This window comes from Olea europaea, chromosome 10, assembly GCF_002742605.1.
Source record: "Olea europaea var. sylvestris chromosome 10, O_europaea_v1, whole genome shotgun sequence".
NCBI lineage: Eukaryota > Viridiplantae > Streptophyta > Magnoliopsida > Lamiales > Oleaceae > Olea > Olea europaea.
The window spans coordinates 39,059,192-39,084,596 of NC_036246.1; the positions used below are offsets into that span (position 1 = coordinate 39,059,192).

At 32.5% G+C, this 25,405-nt stretch overlaps 1 pseudogene; it reads left to right on the forward strand.

The window, feature by feature from the left end:
* The first annotated feature begins 5,451 nt into the window (after window positions 1–5,451).
* LOC111400635 lies at window positions 5,452–25,379 on the forward strand (annotated as a pseudogene).
* The last annotated feature ends 26 nt before the right edge of the window (window positions 25,380–25,405 follow it).

Below are 25,405 nucleotides of genomic sequence, written 5' to 3' on the forward strand. Positions count from 1 at the left end.
TATAGTGACTTCATATTCTTGGTATTTCCTAGGAGGTATATATTGTGTTAATTCCTCAAAATCTTTATGTATGATAATGTTATCAGTTATCTTTCTTAGATTGTTATGATGGCTAGTACTAAAAGCAAAAATTGATTTTATACTTATACTAATAGCCTTACTTTTTCGTAACATTTTTAAGTTTCCAATTCTATAGTATAGATTGAAACTTTGGTCAATATTTTCATCATTTAATAATATTGAATAATTTGGTCTTACTGTAAATATTATCTTCTGATAGACTAAGTTTCCTACAACTGTTCCTAATAGAGCATCTATAGAATCTTGTAAGATTCTATTGTCCATACAATATATTTCTATTGGTATATTCATACATTCTCTAAAGAATCCTTTTACCATTATCTGGACTCCTCCTATTTCAATACATTTTAATTTGTTTCTTACGTTTTCTGGGATTTTGGATAATTTTTGTTTTACCCATTCTTTTGTAATTATAGGAATTCTTGCTTTTCCTATAGTATCTTCTATATTAATAGACATTTCTTTATAATTCATATTTACAATTGTTTTATTTACTCTTGGTAAAATTCCTAAAAATCCTTGATGAAATACATCTTTTTCTTGTAAGTCTAATATTTTCTTAGTGATTCCTGTGTATTTTTTAATATCAAAGGTAATTTCTTGATTTATACCTTCTATAGAATTTTCAACTTCTTCAGTTGTCTCTATTTCTATTTCTGATTGTAGTGTCTCCTGATTCATATATACTATCTCCTCATAATTTTCTTCTGATGAGAATGTATCTAATTCATAAAAGCTACTGCATTCACTACTTAGATTTTCAAAATATTCAGTTGGTTCTATATCACTATCTTCTTGGGATTTTTCATAAATTATAAGAGTTTTTATATTTTATCTATCTTTCTTTTTAGGACATTGAGGGGCAATGTGTCATTCTTCATTACAAATAAAACATCTACATTTTTTAATGTTTCTTGATTTGAATTTTTTATTCCAATTTCTTTTCTTAAAATATTTTTTATGTGGTTTAAAATTCCTCTTATTGAATTTTTTTTAATTTTTGAATTTTCTTTTATATTTCTTATACGGTTTATATTTCTTCTTATGGCATCCAAATTGTTCAACTTGGCCTACATCTTTGTAACAACATAAAGAATTTTTTCTTATTTTATAAACTTTTTTATTTTCTAAAGCTTCTCTACACCATATGCTTATCATTCTTTTTGTAAATTCAATTCTACTTCCAAGACTATCTATTTTTACTTCTTTCTCTTCTCCTAGAGGTAATAATTTTTCATATTTTTTTAATAACTTAATTTTCCATGGGAATGGTAACTTTGTAAAATAAGATCTTAATATAGATTTATTTTCTTGATAATCTCCTTGATTTAATATATAGTATATTTCTTCAAATTTATATGTGTATCTTTCTAACTCACACATATCATATATCTTTAAATTTTCCATTGCTATCATTTCTTGATTATATTCATTTTGTTTTCTTTCTTCATCATTAGAAGTATATCTATCTCCTAAAAATTCTGTTCTTAAAATTTTTTCAAATCTTTTTAATATCTCCTGAATATTTTGTTCATTTAAAGTATTCCTGTTATCTAATACCTCAGTTCTACCTGCTCCATACTTTATCCTTCCTTTAATAGTTTATGGTAATTTTTTCCACCATTCAGAAACAATTCCTCTGAATGTATGTTCTATAAATCCAAAGGTTCTATATATTTTCCATTTATTAAATTGTATTGCTAAATCTGTACTTTTCGTCCATGTTTCAATAGCTTTATTTTTATCTACACAGTCTAGATCTAACTACATTCCTGTTGTATGAATTTGTTCATTATAAGATTTCATTGAGTTTATTTTTTTTATGGATTGTTTTCTTACATTTTCAGTATATATTTTTTGTGCTTTTCTATATTGGTAAATATCATCCTTATTAGGTATTGGGGTACCATAAGGATAATTTTGTTCTTCATCACTATTGAATTCTACTTTTATATTCTGATTTGAAGATGGATTAGTATTCATCTTTGTAGTTTCAATTTTTTCAGTTAATTCTTCTAACTGTTTTTTATATTCTTCATACTCTTCTCCTATAAATTCTAAGAATTTTTGTTCTATTTCTTCTACATCTGTAATCATATATTGTTTTTCTTCATGTTTTTTCCCTTTATTATTTTCCTTTTGTGTTATCCTAAAATCTTGAGGTGGATTAATTATAATCCTATCTTTTCCTTTAAGATTTTTATCTAATAAAACATTTCCTACTTGTAAATTATATTCTAAATTTTCTAATTTTTTGTGTATATTCCCAAAACTTTCATTTGTGGTATTTTTAGGTAAATAGGGATAACTAGGTTTTTTATGTTTTTCAACTTTTTTCAAAAATTTTTCAATTATATTCTCTTCATCTACTATATTCATCATAATTTTTGGTTCGTAATCTGGCTCTGATACCATTTCATCGGAGTGTGCAGCGGAGGGGTTAACATTTTTGAGCCAATTAAAATCTTCATAAGTATTTAAAATATCACAATATAATTTATAAAATTCACTATTTTTTATTAATACTTTTTCTTCAATAATTATATTTAGTTCTTTAATTCTTCTTTTCAGATTAAGAATTAGCTTATATATATCATTTTCTATTTTGATTGCACTATTATCTATAGAAACATTTTTATTTTTTAATTTTGGATCTAAATATTCTATAAAGAATCTTTTCAGATCTTCTTCTAAATAATTTAATTTATTTTCTGTTGCATTTTTTAGATCAATAAAATTTTGGATAATATTTGGGGTTAAATTTATTAAAGATTTTTTATCTATATTTCTTTGAGGACCTAATTGAAGGTTTTTATACATTGTAGTGGCTTTGGTTGCAATTTCACAATAAGGGGTATTTTTGGAAAAATTATTGTTCAAAGGCTATTCTTCAAATGGTTATATTTTTTGGTCTAATCTTACAAACCTCTCTTGTATTTAGGCTATCCATTGGTATTTCCTCGTTTTTCAACAAGAACGGGTGTCTAAAAACTTAGAGCAAGGCTTGCTTCCACGATGCCTAGTTTGGACTTTGGAGTCGTTGTGGACTAGCTATACAACTATAATGAACCTTTAAGGACTATCTTGCTCATTTATAAACATTGGGGACCAACTTGCTACTGGAAAAAATCGATCGAAGGTTAATGATGTAATTTTGTGCTACTTTGGGCAATACTCATCTGGGCAAAACAAAATAATAATAATAATAAAATAAAATAAAATAAAAAATTTTAAAAACTAAAATAAATAAAAAAATGAAAAAAAAGAATTCCCTTTCAATTGAAGATAAGCACGCCATGGAGTACGACTCTACCCTATAATATACTAGATTGAAGGTTAATGATGTAATTATGGGCTAATTTGGGCAACATGCGCCTTTGCCCAAAAAAATAAAATTAAAAAAATAAATTCCCTTTCGAGTGAAGGGTAAACACGCAGTTCAACTCTGCCCTATGTTATGCTAGGTTAAGTTGGCGACTTGCTAGTATTACATAAAATGAATTAAAGATGTGTTTGATTACAAGAACAAAATTTACATGGAAATAATTTGAATTGCCTAAAAATTATTTGCATAAAAACTGTCAATTAAATATATTTGATTGATTTTATTTTCAATCTAAAAAATGTTATACTTGCCTTTTTTCGTTGATATGTAGATGGGGGATGGAGAGAGAGTAGATGAAAGAAAAATATAAAGTAAATTACTTGAAACATAAAAATATATCCTCCTGAAAAAAATATTTTTCTTGTTTTTGAAGAAAATATGATCACGTTAAGATTGGCAAAAAACTCGTTCAACCGATATCCGTGGGCCTCGTCCCAAATGGGTGGGTAATACCCGCCTAATCGAGTACATGGATTAGGTATGGGGCGAAGGTCATTGCCTCAAAGCGGGTATAAGACGGGTACGAGAAATATAGTCCAACTCCCATAGGACGAGTGCGGAAAACATAGCACCCACCCTATTACCCATCTCGTTTAATATTAATTTCAAATTTAAGTTTTTATCATATAAAAGTAATAAATTTATCATCCTTTTTAAAGAGAATATAAGTTTTTTTAATAAATTGGTAAAAAAGTAATACTATTTACTAACTAAGAACATAAAAAATAAAAGCAAAAAATAAACAAATAAAAAAATAAAATAAATGCGGCGATAAATGGGCTAAAGACTTTCCCTCCCCGATGCGATCCCGCCCCGTCCCGCTTTAGTAGGGTATGGATATAGGGTAAAATAATAAAAATACCCGACGGGACGGGAGTGAGAATGGTCGACCCGTCCCATATCCGTCCTATTGCCATCCCTAGATCATGTGACCAAAAGTATGAAAATATTTTTCATAGAAAATAATATTAATCAAACAGCATAAAAATAGACATTTTATTAAAAAATGACATTTTTCATGAAAAATACAAACAATAAAACACACTTTAAATTAACTATACAAGTTAAATCAATTAAAGGAAACATTTAAAAGCCTTGTTTTACAACAATTAAAATAAAATTATTTTTAATTATAAATTCTCACAATAAAATATTTTATACGTAAATCCAAAATTTTTGAACTTTTTAATCACACGTTTTCTCAAAAATCACTATTTTTTCCAAAAAATTATTTTACTGGTCATCAAACAGAGGTCTATTAAGCCCCCCGCCCTCCCCCCGTTTGGCCCCATTTTGTAGAAATGAAAATATGTGGAATAGTATTTTTTTGAAAAATGAATGGTTGAAAAAGAAAGAAATTTTTTTGTCTTACGCTCACTCTCTGAATTAAAATGTTAATTTAAAAAGTCTTTTAAGTGTGATTTTAAAAGCTGATTCTTTAAATAAAATGTAATTTATATTTAAAAAGTCTTTTGAAAGTATAATGATTGGTGTACAGAATAATTTTTACAGAATAATTACAAAAGTCTCACAATGCTGTGGGCCTCGCATGAATAAATAATTTCAAAAAATTACCCACCCCCCAAATGTGAGGCGTCAGTAGGGCACCAATCACAACTGAGAAGTCCTACCTGTACACCAATGAAAATGCCCTTGCTCAATATTGAAATGGACAGTTTCCATCTATGGCAGGCATAATTGCTGTAAAAGTAAAACGTCAATTACTTACTATAAATATAGGGTTATAGTTTACATATAGATAGCCTTTTTCGACAGCTACCAAATGGGAGGTTCGGGTCTTTCTAGCTACATTTCTAACCGATTAGGGACTTCTCCATAAACTAGAGTGGAAAAGAACATAAGCATAAGCATAAGCATAAGCATTCGCCCAAGAGGCTCACGCCCTCTGTAGTTGTCCCGCACCCACCCTGATACATGGACATGAAGAGAATAGAGTTTTGAAGCAACAGTTGAGGTGAAAAAGAATGGCCATAAAGAAAGAGAAAAAAGTGGTTTTACTTGCAGTTATATGGGTGGGTGGGACATTCGTGGATGGTGTTCATCGATGGTTTAAACGTCAAGTCACTTCAACCACTTTTTCTATAAACAATATTAGCAGTAGTAATTCCTCATGGGGTGGTTGAGTTGGTGAAGTAGGTGAGCGCAGATGTCTTCGATCACGAGTTCGATTTTCCTTATTAACACTTTCTTGATCGAGCCTATTGTACTTAGCTTGGCTAGTGCGATTTATCTGGTTAGTGTGGTTTGCAGGCTAGTGCATCAGTTCAAAAGTTTATCCAATACACACCCGAAGGATAGCAGCTGCGGGGTCCCCATCATCAAAAAATATATATATATTAGTGGTATTGTTAAGTACCAAAACATATTTGTGAAAAGTTTTCAAGAAAATAAGAAGAGGGCCATAAGATTGTGGAAGATTTTGATCTTTCTGGACTTAGAGTTATCAAAGTCCCTAAACGTGTTTATTTTCTTGTTTCCAATTCATCTTCCTCCATGGATCCACACAGAAGGGTTCGTTTTATTATTACCGTCATTGTTTTTTTGGAGCCCATTTGCTTATTCTTGTTGCCATTTTAATTTTTCTTGAATAGATCTGCGTGTACTTCTCTCGGAGTTCAGTGGCCGTTATTGACCTGAGTTTAGTTTCGTTTATAATTTAATTCTTGTTTCTCTTAGATGTTAAACTGTTTGCACAATGTGTTTGTCATGGTACCTTAGGGCTTTAGGTACTAGGTTTATATAGACTTGCACTTTCCAACTAGCTAGCTTCTGAGGCATGACTATCTATATCGACGAGCCAAGCTTAGAATTAGGGAGTTCTACGGTTTTTCTGCATCATCATCATTATTTTGAATTATAACTAGTCTAGCTAAAATTATGCCCCCGTTTGTTTCTCATTGTTTCCTCATTAAAATGAAAAATATGATCGTTATCCATCACGTCAAGCCACCAAATTTAAATTTTGATATCTTGTGTGGAGCCCGTAACGACTATATTTTTCATTCTCATTCTTCCAAAAATGTGTAACAAACGGGGCCTATATTTGTTTTATAAAAGTTGGACATGGGATGCATTAAGTTTAATTTTTTTTTTTTGGGTCACGAATTGTAATTGAAAATAGATATATGGAGAAGTCTCCACCTTTCTATTATCTACTTGGTGAAACAAACTGCAGAAAAATAGAATATACTCTCTCTTCTAAACAGAAAGAAATGAACAGTGTCTTATCTTGACAAGGAAAATTATTCTTTTGCTGTATTCATTCGTGTAGATGTTTAAGCTGCACTCCACAGATTCTAATTGGATACTTATTATATCAGAATGCACAGGAAACAGAATTCTTTACAGAGTATGGGGAAGCGAGTAGACATCAGGTTCAAGAAGTTATAGGGAAGGGTAGTTAATGGTGTTGTGGGTTCTGCTGTTGATGCTTACACTAGAGAAAAGATTGCAATCAAGAAGATCAATGATGTTTTTGAACATGTCTCTGATGCTACATGAATTCTCAGAGAAATCAAGCTTCTTCAGCTGCTTCGCCATCCTGATATTGTTGAAATAAAGCATATAATGCTTCCTCCTTCTCGTAGAGAATTTAGAGATATCTACATCGTTTTTGAATTGATGGAATTTGACCTTCACCTAGTGATTAAGGCTAATGATTATCTAACACTTTAACTGTAAAGTCCCGAAAATTTTCACATACAAGAATTTATATAATTTATATAATATATTTTAAATCTGGAAAGTTGGGGACTAAAATAATAAATATATTAAATTCAATTTTAATTGGGGCAAGTAATTAAATATTGACATAGTAATGATATCAATATTGTACTCGTTTGATAGTCTGTAATTAATCATGTATATTGTACTTGAGAAAAAGTTAATTTGGATAGGTTAGATTCAAGATATGATCGTTTGTAGAAATTATCATTAACTAGAAATTTATTTAGGTTTTTGTTTATTAATTTCTTAGTGGATAGGCACACGTGTAGTGTGCTATATATTAATACAAACTTATCTTCCATTTTGAATAGAAATCTTATTTTAATCAAAGTACAAGAATCTTACCTATTGACTTGACATCTCATGCACTACTCTCAATAGGAGGCTTTATTTACCCAAATTCTTATCCAATATCTTGATGGTACAGCTCTAGCTTCTAAATCCTAACAAGCTTAAGTAGACTAAGTCACAAGGGTGTAGATATATATAGGTATCAATTTGGAGATTAATGACACACTAAAAATTTTATACATGTGAGAGAGAGAGAGAGACGGGGTTGTGGGAAATCAAGAAGCCAATTACATATATTTAATATCACTATCCAGCATATTCGCACATCCACTTATTCAACGCATTGATTTGAGAAAAGATTTGGAACCCAAAATTAAGATTTTCAAAGGTTTAAGGCAGGATATCGAGAAGCAGTGCATTCTTTCCCTTTTAATTATTTTTTTCATGTTGATGAATTATTGTACTCATGAAAACTAAAGATATGATATGATATGGTCATCCTGATGTAAATGATATGATATGATTTGAGCTTTTATCGATTTCTAAAGATATGAGACAGTATGATTTTTCTGATACATGTTTTAAAATTTTTACTTGGGATTGCGCCATTAATTTTTATGTCCTATTGAGTATCCCCATGTTCTCACATTTTTTCCTACACCTCACAAGTTAGAACGGGTCGTGTCGGAGCGTGGCGATTCGATTGAGTAGTAGTGCCTTGTCTCGCTGGACGATAATCTAAAGAATTTAGCACGTAACTTTATTTCTTTTAATTTGGTTGCCATAGACATTTATTTTTAATTGAATTATCGTATATGTTTATTTGTTACAATGTTTTAAAACCCGAACGGGACATCAACCCGAAAAAATAAAAGGGTCAAGGGTTAAATGATCAAATCGAAATCAAACCAAAAAGATAAATAAATATATTTTCAAACCAAAAAATAATAATAGTACAATATTGTTAATTTAAATATTTAATGAGTTTTCTAATTTTATTAATTAAAATAAGATAGAAAAATAATTAATTAACTCAATAAAATAAAATAACAAAAAAAGTTAATGATTACATAAAAAAAATAAAATAAACATTGAAATGAGATTTGTCTACGATCAAGCCAAAGGCACTGCTGCTTGGTTTATCCAACATTGAAATCACACCAATAGGTCAATGAAAAGTGATTATATAATGTAGAAATTACCAAAATAGTCAACTTTTGATTTTGTATTTACAAAAATATCACTTTCTTTTGACATTGCAAGAATGTCAATTTTACACATATTTGCCCTTAAAGTTAATTTTAAATACCCTACATATCCTAATTAAATGAGGTTTGACCAATCAAAGAAATTGTACAAAATTCTGCAAGTGTGTCAGACGAAATTGAATTATTCAAGAAAAAAAAGTAGAGCAAAAACCAAAATGTATGCTCCAATCTCCCATTCGAAGAACCCTAAATCTCTCACTCACTCTCTCATTTCTCTCAATGAAGTGAACGGGAGTATGTTGAAGATGTGAAGAATCTGATGAAGAATTCCACTGAATATTAGAATATTGCCAGCAATAGTTTAACCATTGTATCTACACTGCTTGGAATACTTGGAGATTTTGGGTTTCCGATTTATAGAAAGCTTTTGAGGGCGGTGGAGGCGGATCCAGCACCTAGCGAGCCCCTGCGGCCGCTTGTGCTGGATCCGCTAGGAGCTTCAATGGCCGCCAGGTTGGTGGTATGAGCAGCAGCGCGACAGTGGCATATTTGCAGAGCCAGAAGCCGAACAGGACGAGCACAGAAGAAGACGTCCAAAATTTTATTTCTTTCCCTTTGGGCTGATCAGACCGGAGATTGGGCCTTTTAAATAAAATAACTTTAGGCTCAAATAAGGAAATTAAAATCGACAAAGCAAAATCCACCCAAGGTCCCAAACTCCATTTGAAATCGGCTGAAAAGTGCAAATAGTAAACCCTTAAATTTCCGTATTTCCATTCGAAGTAGAAGTAGCAGCTCAGCTGGAGGACCGGAGGCGGTGGAGTCGGTGGACCGTGTGCCGCTCTCGGTATTCAATCTCACACAGTTCAGGTCTTCTTGTTTATTAATTCAAAGCAATTTTGTGAGCCCTCTTTTGAATATATTATGTATTGATTGTGGGTTATTGTTTTTAAATTAGAAAGAAATGGTTGATGATGTGAAATTGTTGTTGTCTGTGAAAATATATTAAAAGATTATGTTTATTAACTCTTTTGAATATATTATCTGTTACAATTTATTTTGTTAACTAATTACCCCCCATTCGTCAGTTGTTGAAAAGATTATGTTTCCCTTTTTTCAGAAAAATTATATTATTTTAGCTAATTGGGTCAGAATTTGAGCTTTGTTTGTTGATTTAAGACTCCAATTTTGGAAGTAGAATTCTCATGGGTGTTTGGGTTGCTTTAAATTGTGTTATTCATTAATCATAGTAAAATCATGCAAATTCAATTTAACAGATAGTTTTACCTATTCCTTTGAGAAAATAAGATGTGGAAAGGGAATTGTTATTGTTTGCTATTCTCAAAGTTACAACTAGCTATGATTATTCCATCCATAAAGAATAGCATTTGATATATAATTAAAACTATTTGTACGTGTCTAATCTATTATAATCGTGTCCATGTGCAGTGTTAACTGGCCTTGTTTCCCTCTTGATAGTATCATACTTGTGCTTTCTGTTTGCGATTGGGCTTGTGGTGGCAATTCTTTGTCGACAGTAACCCAACTTTCTCCACAGCCACATTTGGTAAGTTTTCTTTTACACTTCTAATATAATAAACTTTTTTGCTATTGAATTTCTCTTCTTCCTTTTTTTTTTTTTTTTGCTCACTCTTAAAAATTATTAATTCCTCGATTATTTGTTTTGTCACTCCGGTTCTAATTTGAGATCATCCCCATCTATAAAGAAATACATTATTTGACTTACCTAGCTAACAATTAAAATAAATAATCTTGGTGTGTTTAAGGTTAAAATTAGTAATCTTGATTTGTTAAGGTTAAGGATAGAATCTCTCTTGTCAAGATTAACTTTTAAAGGTGTACCTATTATTAAAAATTGTGCATATGTAAGATTTTAATAGAAGAAAATAAATCTCACCAATATGTGAGAAAATATGTGGAGTATGAGATTTAAATTACCTACATATAATTTTGTCTAACCGTTTAATCTTTTAGACCATAATTTAGGAAACCCCTAAATAATATAATCAATGATTGAAACATGACAGACCATAATTTAGGAAACCCCTGGGTTTAAGCCCACTCTTACACTGATCGATGCCTCAAAATATAGGGTACAGTCCCTCATTGATGAAGCTTCTTGGTTGCCTGATGCAAATGTGGTGTTTGAGTCAACCTAAAGAATGGGAATCTGATGAATGCGGAATTCCCTTTGTGACATTTTTTTTTCTAATTTTAATTTCTTTTACATTAATTTTGCTATACATTTGTGAGTTTAATATAAAAGTTGACCAGTTATATGTAATTCAATGTTTATAGATAATTTTTATATTTTTTGAGATCGAGTCGTGATGCAGTAATATATTTGTTTATTTATCACTTTTTCATTATAAAATGAACTGGTAAAAAAACTTCATAGAGTTCACTCAAAATACATAAGGAATAAAAGTTTGTTTTTATTTTTGTTTTTGTTCTCGTTTTTGTTGAGTGTTCTCTAAAATTTTAATGAGTAATAAAACATTCATTATTGATTGATATCTTTTGACTATATCATTGAGACATATATTTGTTTATATGTTGATGGGTCTATTCCTTCACTTCCAATCATTGATGTTGGAGTTTAATTGTAAAAAATATTGGTCAGAATTGGTTCATTCATATGTCATGTGGTTGTTGAAATATAATGGTGTTGAGTGCAAAACACTTTTAGACACTAAAGGAATATGTCATGGAGTTTCATTCATATGTCATGGAGGTTCAGAGTACCACATGCCTCTAGCAGGTGGATAAAGGAATAAGTAAAATTTTTAGCTTGTTATTTTACTTGTGACATTTCATTCTATCATGGTTGAAGTTATTTATTGTTTTGACATTGAAACTTTTCTTCATGTGACAAACTTATTTATAAACAGCCTTTTCCAAGAAGTAATATTTCCTCTTTATTACCAATCGAGCTACTAATTCTATGGATTCCAGTTATAGTTTTGGAGAGAATTTTTAATCCACATTTCCCGACTAATGGCACTGTAATGAAATGTCCTCTTAGGATTTGTATACTAGTCTTTTATAATGGGTATACCTAGACCCTTGACAGCATACCTGCGATTTCCATGTTTCGTTTTGCTCGAATATGAAGTTAAGTAGCTCTTGAATAATACATATTTGCTTAGAGGTCAAAAGTAGATTTCCCGACAATTTATCCGTCAATGGTTCACTTCAGTAGTCCTTGAACTGTCGTTCTCTACACTTAGCCTCAGTAATTCTCGACAGATGAACTTTCGACAGTCCTTTCCTCAACACATAACTGTTCCACATGTCCATCTCACCTCATCCGAACACTGCACGTGTGTTTCGCATTAACATGTATGAAATATTATGATGTCACGATTTTTTTATTTGTCGTTGTAACATGTATAAAATACTATGATTCACATTTTATGTTATACATTTGCTTCACTTTGCGTTGTAGTTCCTCCATTATGATTGATTAACTCATTTTTCGTTGGCATGAGACATGTTGCTTATGTGAACACCTGTGTCTAGTAGGTAGAAGTAAACCATTGCATTGTTAAAGGAAGATAACCGTTACGAAGGTGCAATGCGGACTGCATTACTTTGTCCAGGGAGATACGTATTGGGACTTCGAGTCAAAGAGCATTATGTTTTCCCTTAATGTGTAATCATTATGTTACTTTTTTAACTTACCTTTTGTGATATTGATTACTGCGAATTGTGTAAGAGAGTCACAATTTCGAATGACGTAACAACGATCATGTAAAAACGATCACTCATGCATCAAGCTCAATCACGAAAAAATATTTTGATAGATGATTTTATAAGTTTGTCGTTTCTCATGGATTCGTTGTTATGTTCGATTAAAGGACAACAACATTCGTTATTTTTTTTAATATCATGATTGAAGTTCAATCCATGATTTATGTCAATATCAAAAACTTGATTATGGAACATGGTACAGTTAAAAGATGATTTAGATGATTTAGTACTGATGAGAATTGGGCAAGAAAATTTCGAAAGGCTTACACGATTCACGGCTTCTCGATTGCCATGCAGGTATGAATATTTCTAATATTATTCTAGCATGCTTGATTTTTCACTCCTGTAGTATCGTGCCTTGAATCTCGCTAATTTGAATGTGTTTTTCTTCTTGCAACAGGTATAAGCGTACGAGGCGCTTCCAAAAATTGGAGAACGTTTCGATCAACGAGTTGGTGAACGAATGAATTTTATATTTTGTAATATTGTCCACGATCCGTAGGGATGAATTGTATATTTTTCGTTACTGTGTAATATTATTTTTTAATTCAAACATGTGACAGACATTCATAACTTATGTGTAGTGACATTTATTCGAAATTTATGTACACTATTATTTCTTTTGCAATGAAACCACTTGGCTCGCACTAGTACGACATAGGTCAGGATGACCATAATTTCAAGTTTATGTTTTAAACGTGCCAGTGCCTTCGTAATATCAGATTGGGTTAAGATGATGAGCCATTAAAAGTGTCACAAGCATGACAACCATGGTACAACTAATTAACAATTGAGTTAATATCAATTTCCCTTTTTTTTCATTCTTCGTTTAACATGTGTGAGGAAATGATGAGCCATTAGTCTGAGACACTTAGCATTACAATCATGGTACAACTAACAAGCAATTTGTTTGACAATATTTGAGTTGCAGGAAACTGGATTAAATGAATTGTACACATGATTTAAGAGTCTTTAAAGTCCTACTAATTATGGGGAAATGAGGGATAAATGTACACTTAATTTATTGAATCATCACACCAATTGCTTTTCAAATTTACAAAGAGATTGGACTTGGTGGTTGGGTAGATGATGACCATAACTTCTTCCCCCTCAAGTTGCTTATAAATACTGTGTGAGTCATTGTCACTTACAAACAACTTAGTTGAATAGCATTATGATATTTTCAACTTCTCACATACACTTTTCGTTTCATCAAAAATTTACTACGTCGGCATAATGGGTTCGTTCACAGGAAGCAACAAACCGTTTGTCATTCATGTGAACAAAGTTTTTCCTTCAACTGTAACACGAGTTCTGCTACGGTAATACTTCTCGACAGTAAAATGGAAGTGGTTTTGTCCCCTCTCCACTTTCATTCGTCATCCATGTGAACAAAGTTTCCCCGTGCGACAGGATGAATCTCACATCATGACTCGTACATGAATTGTTGGGACTGCAAAAGTGAGAATTCTGCACATTCATATGTCGACATTTAATACCATCAAATTGGCGCACGGGAATACTTAGATCCATGTAGTACCAAAAAGAGAAAGGTTGACAACAGTTTTCAGGTGTCGAAATCGACAATTAAATTGTCTATCCCGACAGCTACTAAATGTCGAGTTCGACAGTTAAAATGTTTAACCCAACAGTTTCAAAGATACTGCTCGACAGTTGAATTACCATAAGTTTCGGGGAAGCTAAAAAACATGTGTTTGATTGATTGAAGAATTTATTAAAAACATTAATGATGATAATCAATTCTCAACTACAACATCATAGTATCTTCCCACAAATAAAGAAGGTATAACTCGATACTTCATTAAATATAGAATCCTTCACATTTTGTAGAGAACATTGATATTTTTTCCCTTTCTAAAATATACCAAAAATAAAACACATCAATGAATAAGAGATTCAAAAAGGTCAATTAAATATGATCATGTTGTGTTGAACATTTAGAGTAGTAAAGTATAACATGAAAATATTTTTTTTCTAGTAGCTCACCTTTGAGATTGATCAATGACTTTCCTTGTTGCCTTGTTGATGATGGAATGTAGATGATAAAAAAGAAACTCTTTGAACTCGTACGTGTGTGTGTTTTTTGTAAAGATTTCACCCATTTTTTAATCAAAAATTCATATTCTACAATATAATATTCATATCTTTAATGTTAAAAATAAATAAAAACAAATAATCACAACACACCATTAATTGTGTTCAAATCAAGCATTTATTACTCCTCAAAAGGTGTCAAAGGGTAAAATTGACATTTTGTAGGAAAAAAGTGACATTTTTGAAAGAAATTGGTGCAAGTCAATTTTTTTTGTACATTTTCAATTTTAGTGACATTTATGTAAATTCCCCAGTTAAAGTGGAAATTGGGGTTGGCTTGTCCCACATTGAAAGCACGTCACAAAACAATTGAAAAGTCATTCTATAAAAATGGTAAGCCAGCACATAGTCCAACAAGCATGCTTTGGGGGCTTTTTACTCACTAGAGGTTGACGGGCTAAGAGTTGAAAATAAGCCCAATTGACCAGTTTTTTACCGGTTTCAAATTAAGTCGGTTTTGTGATTAAATCGAATCGAATTTTTACCGGTTTCAAATTAAGTGGGTTTTGTGATTAAATGAACCGAATTTTTGAGTGGTTCACGATTTTTCCGGTTGGATCTGGTTTTAATAACATTGATTTGTTACAGGGATATTTTTTTAATGCGCTTCTATTGAAAGATTTGAATTAAATTGTTGGATTTCTTTAAGTGTTATCTTACATTGGTAGAAGCAAAATTTTATTTAGAGATAAATATTATTCATTCACTAGTAGATCAAGGATTTTCAAATAAAAATTTTATTTTAAACTTTTCGTAGCTGTTACATGAACATTATCAATTTTTCCTGTATCAACTCCTTCATGGCTTAAAATACATTCACACAGATTTATTACATTCTGCAATATGAAACCTCTCCTCTCACATTCTTCCTTGCATGCATATGTGAGAAACTTATCCCAGATATTGTTGTTATTTTTATTTTTATACAGCAAATGTGTCCCACCGAGATTTGATGATGGAAAATGTTGTTCAATAAATCAATAAACACGTGTGTGGAAAAAAAGAGGAGGTGGGATCTAATACTTTGGCCTATGCGTCCGCATAGGCCAGTGGGCCATGCGGTCACATAGCCATTAACCGAAACTTGGAGGCCGGATTTTGTGTAAACCATGCGATCGCAAGGGAATACACCATGCGGTCGCATGGTAGTTTTTTAGTGCTGTTGGAGGCGATTTTTTAATTCAAATTTGACGGCCTTTCACTTATACTTTGGCACCACTTCGTATAGCAATGTTTCAAAGCTATAAATAGGTGGTTAATGACCATTCTAATTCATTAAGAAATCATATTACAAACATATGATAAACATTTTTTCATTCCACAAGAAGAAACTAAAGTCTTCTTCATCCATATTCAAATTCCCTGAGTGTTCTTCAAGTTCAGGTAGAAAATCATTTGTGCTTTTATGATTTTCTACAACAAGGCTCGATCAATCCTTCAAACCATTTGCCACGAGATCCTTTAAGCACCAAAATTGTTATTGAGGGGGGGGGCAAATATCGTTTGAGGACAACGATATAATGTCGTATTTGAGTCTTTCATATTCGGTTTGTTCTTCACGTTTATTTCATCTTCTTGGTCACTTTTCTATATCATTTCTTCTCCATAACCCAATGGCAATAATTTCCCAACAATCTCAAACGATATATTTTTGCGATGGAGAACGAAATTACTTTGGCGAGATCAAGTTGATGAAATCCATATCTTGTTTGGATCATTCGATGGGACGAACTTCATGAGAAGGCAAATTCAGATTGAAGGTTACTCTAACGGTGTTGAAGAGAACGATGAAAGAATGGAAACCTTCATCATGAGTTTGATTTCAGTATAATCATTCTATCTTCTCAATTCCAATCTGGTAAGTCAGAATTGAGATTTAAATTCGTGAATGCAGTAGAACGAATTTTAATATGTTTATTGCATTTCATGTTTGGGTAATTGCACAAACTTCTATTGTTAATTCTTGATGAAAATACTTGAAACCATTGGAATCTATGACTGTGTGTTGTGATAATCTTCATTGATCATATTTGATTCCAAAACCAAAGCATGTTGGCTTTGTCCAATAATATTATGGTTTGTGCAAAATATTTTGAGGCATCCTTCCTGTTTATTTATATGCCATCTCAACCACTTTTGTTCCCTCACTAATTATGGGTGACCGCCAAACTGATGCACGTATGAAAAGGTTCTTAAATGATGAAAATATGCTTGCATGTGGAGATAAGTGCATCGCTGCATAAGTATTTTGTCCTTAAGCATGTGCAAATTTCTACTTGCATCTGGTGATATATTTCATGAAAATATTTGGAAAAGACAGATTGCATGTGTGACTATAATATATGCATTTTGTTGTGGAGGAATGTATCTTCCCACATTAAATAAGAAAAAAGAACATAATATTTATTCCTGAAATGATGTGATTCATTTGGAATTGTGTGGCATGATTTGCGGTTATCTCTCATCATTTATGAATAGGCATGAGTATGTATATGCCAACCATTTTGTTCATTAATTATGCTAATTGCTTTTGAATGGTCGTATATGTATATTCAATCAAGGACCATGAATTTGAAAAAATACATATGGTTTTAAAGTGGTTTTAATGGTGACTCTTGAATTTTAAATTCAATTTAAACCTGGTAGAAAAAAAAAGGGATATATTTTCCGGTTGAGGTTTTATGAACCGCAGAAAAGTAGTATCATAATTTGAGTATTGTATCATATTGCATGCATTTATGGGTTGCATGTTATATAAAAAAAAGACTGGATTCCCTATTTGTTACTCGTCAGAATTATTATGAATACATAAAGTAAATTGTGGCTGATCACTTCAAATTATAACTGCCCATGCCAACCATTGGTTTATGGGTATTGATGACTGTTCATTGTTAATCATTATACATGGTTGCCACTATAATTAGTTTAAACCCTGAAAGTTGGTCTAATTTTAAAAAAATGCATGTGAACCAGTTGTTAAATGATAACTTTTCATGCAATAACGGTGGAAACATGATTTATTCAGCATGGATTTTGTACCGTCTTTATGGGAAGTTATCTGTTGATTGTTGAAAACGATGAAGGAATCATGAGAGCTTGATTACGTATAAATGATTACATGTGTCAAACTTATTAAAGGCAGTGAAAGATGGGAAAGGCAGAAACTGGGAACCATATAATGGCCGATTTGTAATTTTGGTGCCTTTCTATTGATAGCCATTTTATTCAGAATCTACATGCATATTCATATGAATCTCTTTTCTCGTAAATTGTACATACATGTATTTCAATTGCATGACCATGGTTAATAAAGGGGTTTGGTGGTTGTTTTCATTATTTGATTTATGTTCCACCAAGAAATACCACTATATAAATTATTGGCTGGGAGCAAACCCGCAGTGGTAAGTAAAATGGAACTTGGTTCATATTGTTTTAGGTATGGATTGGAATGTTGAATGCCACCAGTGTACCATGGTTATATTTGGAATGTGAGTTGCTATTCCTTCATTTTGGTCGTGATGAATTGGATGCATAAACATTGGAAGAATGCATTTGTTGAAAGTGTGTGATTTTCCATGACTATTTCTTTGCAAACGTTACATATGGGAAAATTCTAAAATATTAGAATTTTATGAAAGAAAGTATGTGAACTTTCATGACTATATCTTCTACTAGAAAATTAAGAATGACATGATAAATTTGTTTGATTGTTTTCATGTCTTGTGGAACTCATATTAACTTGAGTTAATATTGACAGCCTCACTTAATCGTATGGTATTATGTGAGATGACTTTATGTCAATTATATTTTTATAAAGCATGACAAAATTGTGACTTGTTTTATAGAAAGTGCTTGTAAAATTATTGAGACATGGAAACTTCTTATGGAGCACAGTTTGTGTCTTTTCATATGATTGTGATAAAATGTGAATAAGGTAAACATATGCCTTATTATTTGATAAAGGTGAACATATGCCTTATGATACTATCTTTTGAAAGTGACAAAGTGCAAGTCTTGTGAAACGAGAAGTTTAGTCTTATTCATTATTGAATTTGACTACAATTAAGAAACCAATTGAGTTGGTTTATGCTTGGAAAGGCAGATGCCTTGATCAAATTGAGTGACCAAAATTAAAGATAGTGGATTGAAGTTCATTGTGACTTAACAACCACTATCTAAAGTACTTAAAACTTTCGCGAAGATCATTAAAATGACAAGAAAATTGAATTATGAAAGAGTTGATGAACTCTAAGTTCAATTACAATCCCAAATGTGGGACCTATTAAGGAACTCTAGTTCGAGTAAAGCCCGAAATGTGGGGGTTAACTTTAATGATTGAGAACTTATATGAGAAGGTCAAAGATTGTGGATGCATTAATATTAAATTGCATATAAGTTCCAATTTGAGGAATTGTGGGGGTAACTTAGTTTAAAAAGTTATCGTATCATTTATCTTTTAATCATAGAAATACATCTATGATGGAGAAAGGTAGAGAAGGCCTTGGATTTTTAAGGATGAAACGCACTAAGTCTAAAGTGAATAAAATGGGTAGATGTCAATTGTGGCGCTTGCAAAACCAATGGAATATTTAAATAATATTCATTGAAGATCATTGTAATGATTCAATGATGATAAGTGAATACCCAAGTATGAAAATATCCACAAATAAAAGTGATTGACTAGTGTAATGACTTGATGGAAATCATCCAACGGTGTTTTGAAAATCAATAAGGCTTTAAAGCAAGTGGGAAGCATGTGGCTTCTTGGTGGTGAAGAATTGTATCTATCAAATGAATCGATCGTTGGCTAGCTATATTTTGATAAGATACTAAGTCACATGAAATGAAAAAAAAAAAGACAAATAAGTCTTAGAGGTGACGTCACAAGGAAATTATCAAAGAGAATTAGTGGATCCTTTAACTAGACACTAAATGAAATTTTAGTGGCATCTACTTTGAGTATGATGTGGTTGAAACTCCTAATTTATAAAGGTCCACCAATGACGGCAACCCTATCTGTCATTACTCAAAAGGTAATTTACGGGTTCAAATGTAAAAACAAGTCATTCGATATGTGAATAGTTTCAGCATTATAAAATTCGTAATAATCATATCTTAATTAAAATAATGCTAGTTGTTACTAAAGTGAGGATTGAGCATTAAAGCTCTTAATGAAGTTTGGTGCCAAAACACAAGTACCTCTAAAAGTAACAAAGGTACTGGAAGAATTTCACCTAAACAAACTTCGAGGTGGTATCGCCTCAATAGAGAGTTGGAGTTTCTCTCTTAAAAGTTTGTTGAAAAAAATGAGCGCAATGTCATATTAGCGCTAAGCGAGTTATAAGAAACTTGAGACCACGTAATACTCGTGTGTGTGTATTCTTATCGGTATTGTCACATGGAACAATTGGTTCAAAGCTTCACGCTACCTTTGATTCCGACTTTACTTTGTTTGAATTACACTATGGTTAGATTCAAATCGAAATATATCTAATCCTTAAGCACGAGTATTGTATATTTTTTAATATGAGAGTTTATTGAATTTTAAACAAGTGGGGGATTGATAAAAAATGTTATTCAATAAATCAATAAACACGTGTGTGGAAAGAAAGAGGAGGTGGGAGCCATTAACCGAAACTTGGAGGCCGAATTTTGTGTAAACCATGCGACCGCATGGGAATACACCATGTGGACTGCATGGTAGTTTTTTAGTGCTGTTGGAGGCGGTTTTTTTTTATTCAAATTTGGCGGCCTTTCACTTATACTTTGGCACCATTTCGTATAGCAATGTTTCAAAGCTATAAATAGGTGTTTAATGATCATTCTAATTCATTAAGAAATCATATAACAAACATATGATGAACATTTTTTCATTCCACAAGAAGAAACCAAAGTCTTCTTCATCCATATTCAAATTCCCTTAGTATTCAAGTTCGGGTAGAAAAATCATTTGTACTTTTATGATTTTCTACAATAAGGCTTGATCAATCCTTTAAACCATTTTCCGCGAGACCCTTTAAGCACCAAGATTATTATTGAGAGGGGCAAATATCGTTTGAGGACAACGATATAATGTCGTGTTTGAGCCTTTCATATTCAATTTGTTCTTCACGTTTATTTCATTTTCTTGGTCACTTTTCTATATCATTTCTTCTCTATAACCCCGGCGGCAATAATTTGTCAACATTTGAAGCCACAAAATATTCTTGCTAATGTTGATTGCAAGTTAAAGATTTGCGATTTTGATCTTGCCCATGTGTCATTTAACGATGCCCCATCGGCAACTTTTTGGACTGCAAGTTTGACTTCTATTAAGCTTTTCACATTTATTTGTAGCTATCCCTTTCTGAATGTCAACTACTTCACTTCCTAATCTTTAATTTTCATTTTCTTAATTATTTTGAAGGACTATGTTGCAACTCAGTGGTATCGTGCTCCAGAGCTATTTGGATCTTTTTTCTCTGAAGTAAGCTGATATATATGTCCCAACACTTTCTTTTCCTTGATACTACTTGTTTACTGCACTCTCTATCTATATGATAAAGAGTGCATTGCCCTTGATTTATATTCTCTATTGCATGTTAGACTGGCAGTCACCTTAATAAATAGTATTGGCGACGGAATGACAACGTTTGTTTAAGCACGAGAAAACAAGTTCTAAACAAGAATCTAGCCATAACTGGTGCATTGTAGTCCAGTTAAAATTATGCTAAATATAAGCTTTCTTTTATTATTTTTTTTTTTATCTTACTGTGCCTGCAAAATAGCTTTCAAGGAAACTCGTTATTTCTAGGTAATTTGATTTTGTGTTCTGTAATTGAAAACTATGTATAATGTTTTTCAAAAAATTATTTGCAGTATAGTCTTGCCATTGATATTTGGAGCATCGGATGCATATTTGCAGAAATGTTTATTGGAAAACCATTGTTTCCTGGAAAAAAATGTGGTGCACCTATTAGATTTAATAACGGATTTGCTTGGCACTCCTTCACCTGAAACTATTTCAAGGGTTAGTTATTCAATTCTACTATCTGGCTAGTTTTTATATTCTTATTTTCTAAGCAGTTGCTTCTGTATTACTTAAGTTAATAGTACTTCAAGTTGTTAAGGAAAACTCTACATTCATTTAGATTCTCATAAGAATCGAGGGTAAGGCTTCCTTTGTTCTCATTGTATTTGCTTCATAATTTAATTTTGTTGTCACCAAAATGGCAGATCAGAAATGAAAAGGCAAGAAGATATCTAAGCAGCATGCGAAAGAAAAAACTTGTTCCGTTCAAACAGAAATTTTCCAATGCTGATCCTTTGGCTCTTAGCTTACTGGAACATTTTCTTGCATTTGATCCAAAAGATAGACCAACTACCGAAGAGGTTATTTCTTCTGGCCAAGAACTGTTTTATTACTTATGATTATTATCTAAAAAGAGAATTTCTGGAATCTGATTGATAACTGCAATCCTATTGTTGATCTTTTTTTATTATTCTTATTTTGCAGGCACTGGGTCATCCTTACTTTCATGGGTTGTCAAATGTAGGCCTTGAGCCTTCCACTCAACCCATATCGAAGCTCGAGTTTGAGTTTGAGAGGAGGAAATTGGCAAAAGATGATGTTAGGTAGTTGATTCATCGAGAGGCATACCTCTTGATGCAGTACTTGTTGCTTGTGTTACAATGTTTATTGGATTTATTCTCAATACTTTTTATCTTTATGGAAGATTTTAGAGTATAACCCTCAGATGCTTCAGAAGTATCTTTGTGGTGATTGATGAAGATCAGACTGGTGGCTTTATGTACCCAAGGTTGGGGGTACTTTTAAATTTGACCCAATCAAAGGTTCAAAATTACACTTTGACTTTGAAAATCATGAATATTATCACATTGGCCTCTTGAATGGTAAAAGACAAAGATGCATCTAAATGTATTATACAATTACAAAATAATGTATTGTTGAAAGGACTTTACTACCCTTTTAGTTAATAATTGAAAAGCAAACACTTCCTCACTTATAAAACTTCAAAACGAGCTTTCAAGACCAAAAAAAACTCTCATTTTTCATCTGTTTGAACCTCAACATCTCAAAAAAGTTCAAACGCTGAAGCCGAAATTTTTTTTCATATCAATTACTTCAAATCGGTAAGTATATTTACCCATGTTTAATTTCGTTTACAGTAAATTAGTAGACGTTTGAATAGAGAAATTTTATTTCGACATAATAATAGTTAGTATAAATTTTTTTTAACAGATCTTACCTATAAAAAAAATTGAATAGATCTATAATTTTTTTCTTTAGAACCGTAGAAGAAAAAATTCTTGCTCAAAAGAGCCAAACAGTCGGTTGTTTGGCTGTTTAACAGCCAAACGGTTGACTGTAACGGCCAAACAGTCAGCTGTTAAACAGTAGACTGTCAGCTGTTAAACAGCTGATGGTTTGGCTGTTAACAGCCGACTGTTGGTACTATTTTTTCTTATAATTAATAAATGAAGCTAATTAAATCTATTTGCTCGTGCAGATATGATAATTCTCGTCTGTTATTTCGGTGATTTCGAATTGAATGAAAATAATCGATGAGAATGAAGATAGACGAATGACATATGTGGTTGTATTGTAATTCTCATAACATAGAGTACATCATACTCAGAAATGTACCACGATTTGCAAAATAAGTTGAATGTCGATTAATCTCAATACGATATGCAATTGAGATATCTATTCAACGGTTATGGGGATTCATCCATTCCGATACCACCGTTATTCGTTACTAATGATGCTGAATTGAATTATCTATTAGAATTGAATAAAATGTATCAGACTCCGACTGTTCTTAGTGTGACTTTAATTAAGAAAGATGTTATCGAAGGTGAACGTGAAGATTTAGATAGGGTGGATAACAATAATCGAGGTTTTTAGGAGATATTGGAGATAGTTCTTGCAGATGATGTGGTTATTCCTGAGACATTTGCTTTTGATCATGATGTCACTATTTTGCGCAGAATTTCATCGACAGTTGAAAACAATGAGAATATAAATGAGTTTATAAATGAGAATTTGATTGCTTTATTCCGACAGAGACATGAGTCGGGTGGAAGCTTACAGGTTCGAATAAGTGGACCGTCCTCCAATTCTTCCCGTGTGGCTCCCGATGATGAGGACTTGTATGTTGAGCAACTGTTTGAAACCAAGAAAGATTTGCAGGAAGTTGTGCACTAGGTGGCATTAAAATATAACTTTGAGTTCAAGGTAAAGATATCAAACAAGTCATTGTTGACAGTTGCCTGCGTCAAAAACAGTTCCAATTGGCGCTTGAGAGCAACTAAGATAGACACGAATGAGTGTTTCGTAATTCACAAGTATTCACGGGAACATACTTGCGAAGTTGAAATTCTTCGAAACAATCATAGGCAAGTTTGAGCATGGTTTATTGGTCGATAGATAATGCACAAGTATTAGGACCCACGGACGATCTACAGACCTTTGGACATCATTAATGACGTCCGTCGAGAGTATGAAGTGGTCATGAGCTACCAGAAAGCCTGGAAGGCCAAAGAATGTGCGTTGGATGATTTAATGGGATCGGCTGAGGAGAGTTATGCTAAATTGACCAGGTATTGCCATAACATGGGGATAACTAATCCTGGCACGACATTTTTTTATTGAGACAGGAGGCGATAATTGTTTTAAGTATTTCTTCATGGCTCTCAGACAATGTATTCGGGGTTTTCAAAATGCAATGCGACCCGTAATTCTAGTTGATGGTACAACTCTGAAAGCTAAATATCAAGGCAAATTAATTATTGCTACTTTCAAGTCGCCAACATCCAAATTTACCCTATTGCATTTGGCATAGTCGACAGCGAGAATGATCTCTCCATGCATTGGTTCTTTTCAAAACTGAGGGAAGTGATCGGGGAAGTCGAAGACCTTGCCTTTGTAATCGATCGGAGACAATCTATAATAAACGGTATCGCTGAAGTTTTTTCAGAGGCACATCACGGGTATTGCACGACTATATACAAGGTAATTTCAAGACTAGGTATCGGGGCAAAGGCACCGTTTCATTGTTCAGAAGAGCAACTGAAGCTTACAGTACTGAAGAGTGTAATAAGTTCATGTTCGAGATAGGAAGTAAATCATTACCAGTGTTGGAGTATCTAACGAACATGGGGATCGAATATTGGGCTCGATCATACTTTTCAGGGCATTGATACAACATGATGACGTCGAATAACGCGGAGTCTCTCAATGCATTATTTAAGAAGGATCGAGAGTTACCAATTTTCGCAATGATTGAGAACATTCGTAACAAACTGCAACAGTAATTTCATGACCGACGTGCGGCATCAAGAGTTGCACTAGCGTGCTGGCCCCAGCTCAAGAGGAAAAACTCTTTAAGAGGACAGAGGTTGCGAGGAAGTTGAATGTGAAAGTACTAGATGAGTTCTGCTTCTCCGTGCAATGTGCACGTAATACGACATATATGGTAGACTTGACTGATAACACATGCATTTGTACGAGATTTCAGTTAGAGAGTTTTTCATGTGAGCATGCAGTTGCGGTGGCCATGTATCGAAGCTTTGCAGCGAGAACCTTATGCTCTTCGTATTATACGACTGAGTCTTGGAGAACAGCATATGCTAAGACTATATTTCCTCTGCCGAATGAAGCCGAGTGGGAAGTTCCCGAGCACATTCTCTCGTTTCATGATTGTTGCCACCAGCAGTTGAACCGCATGGTCCTGGACGTCCAAGTATATCTAAAATACCATCTACCAGAGCCATAGGGCATACTCGACAATTTTGTATCAGT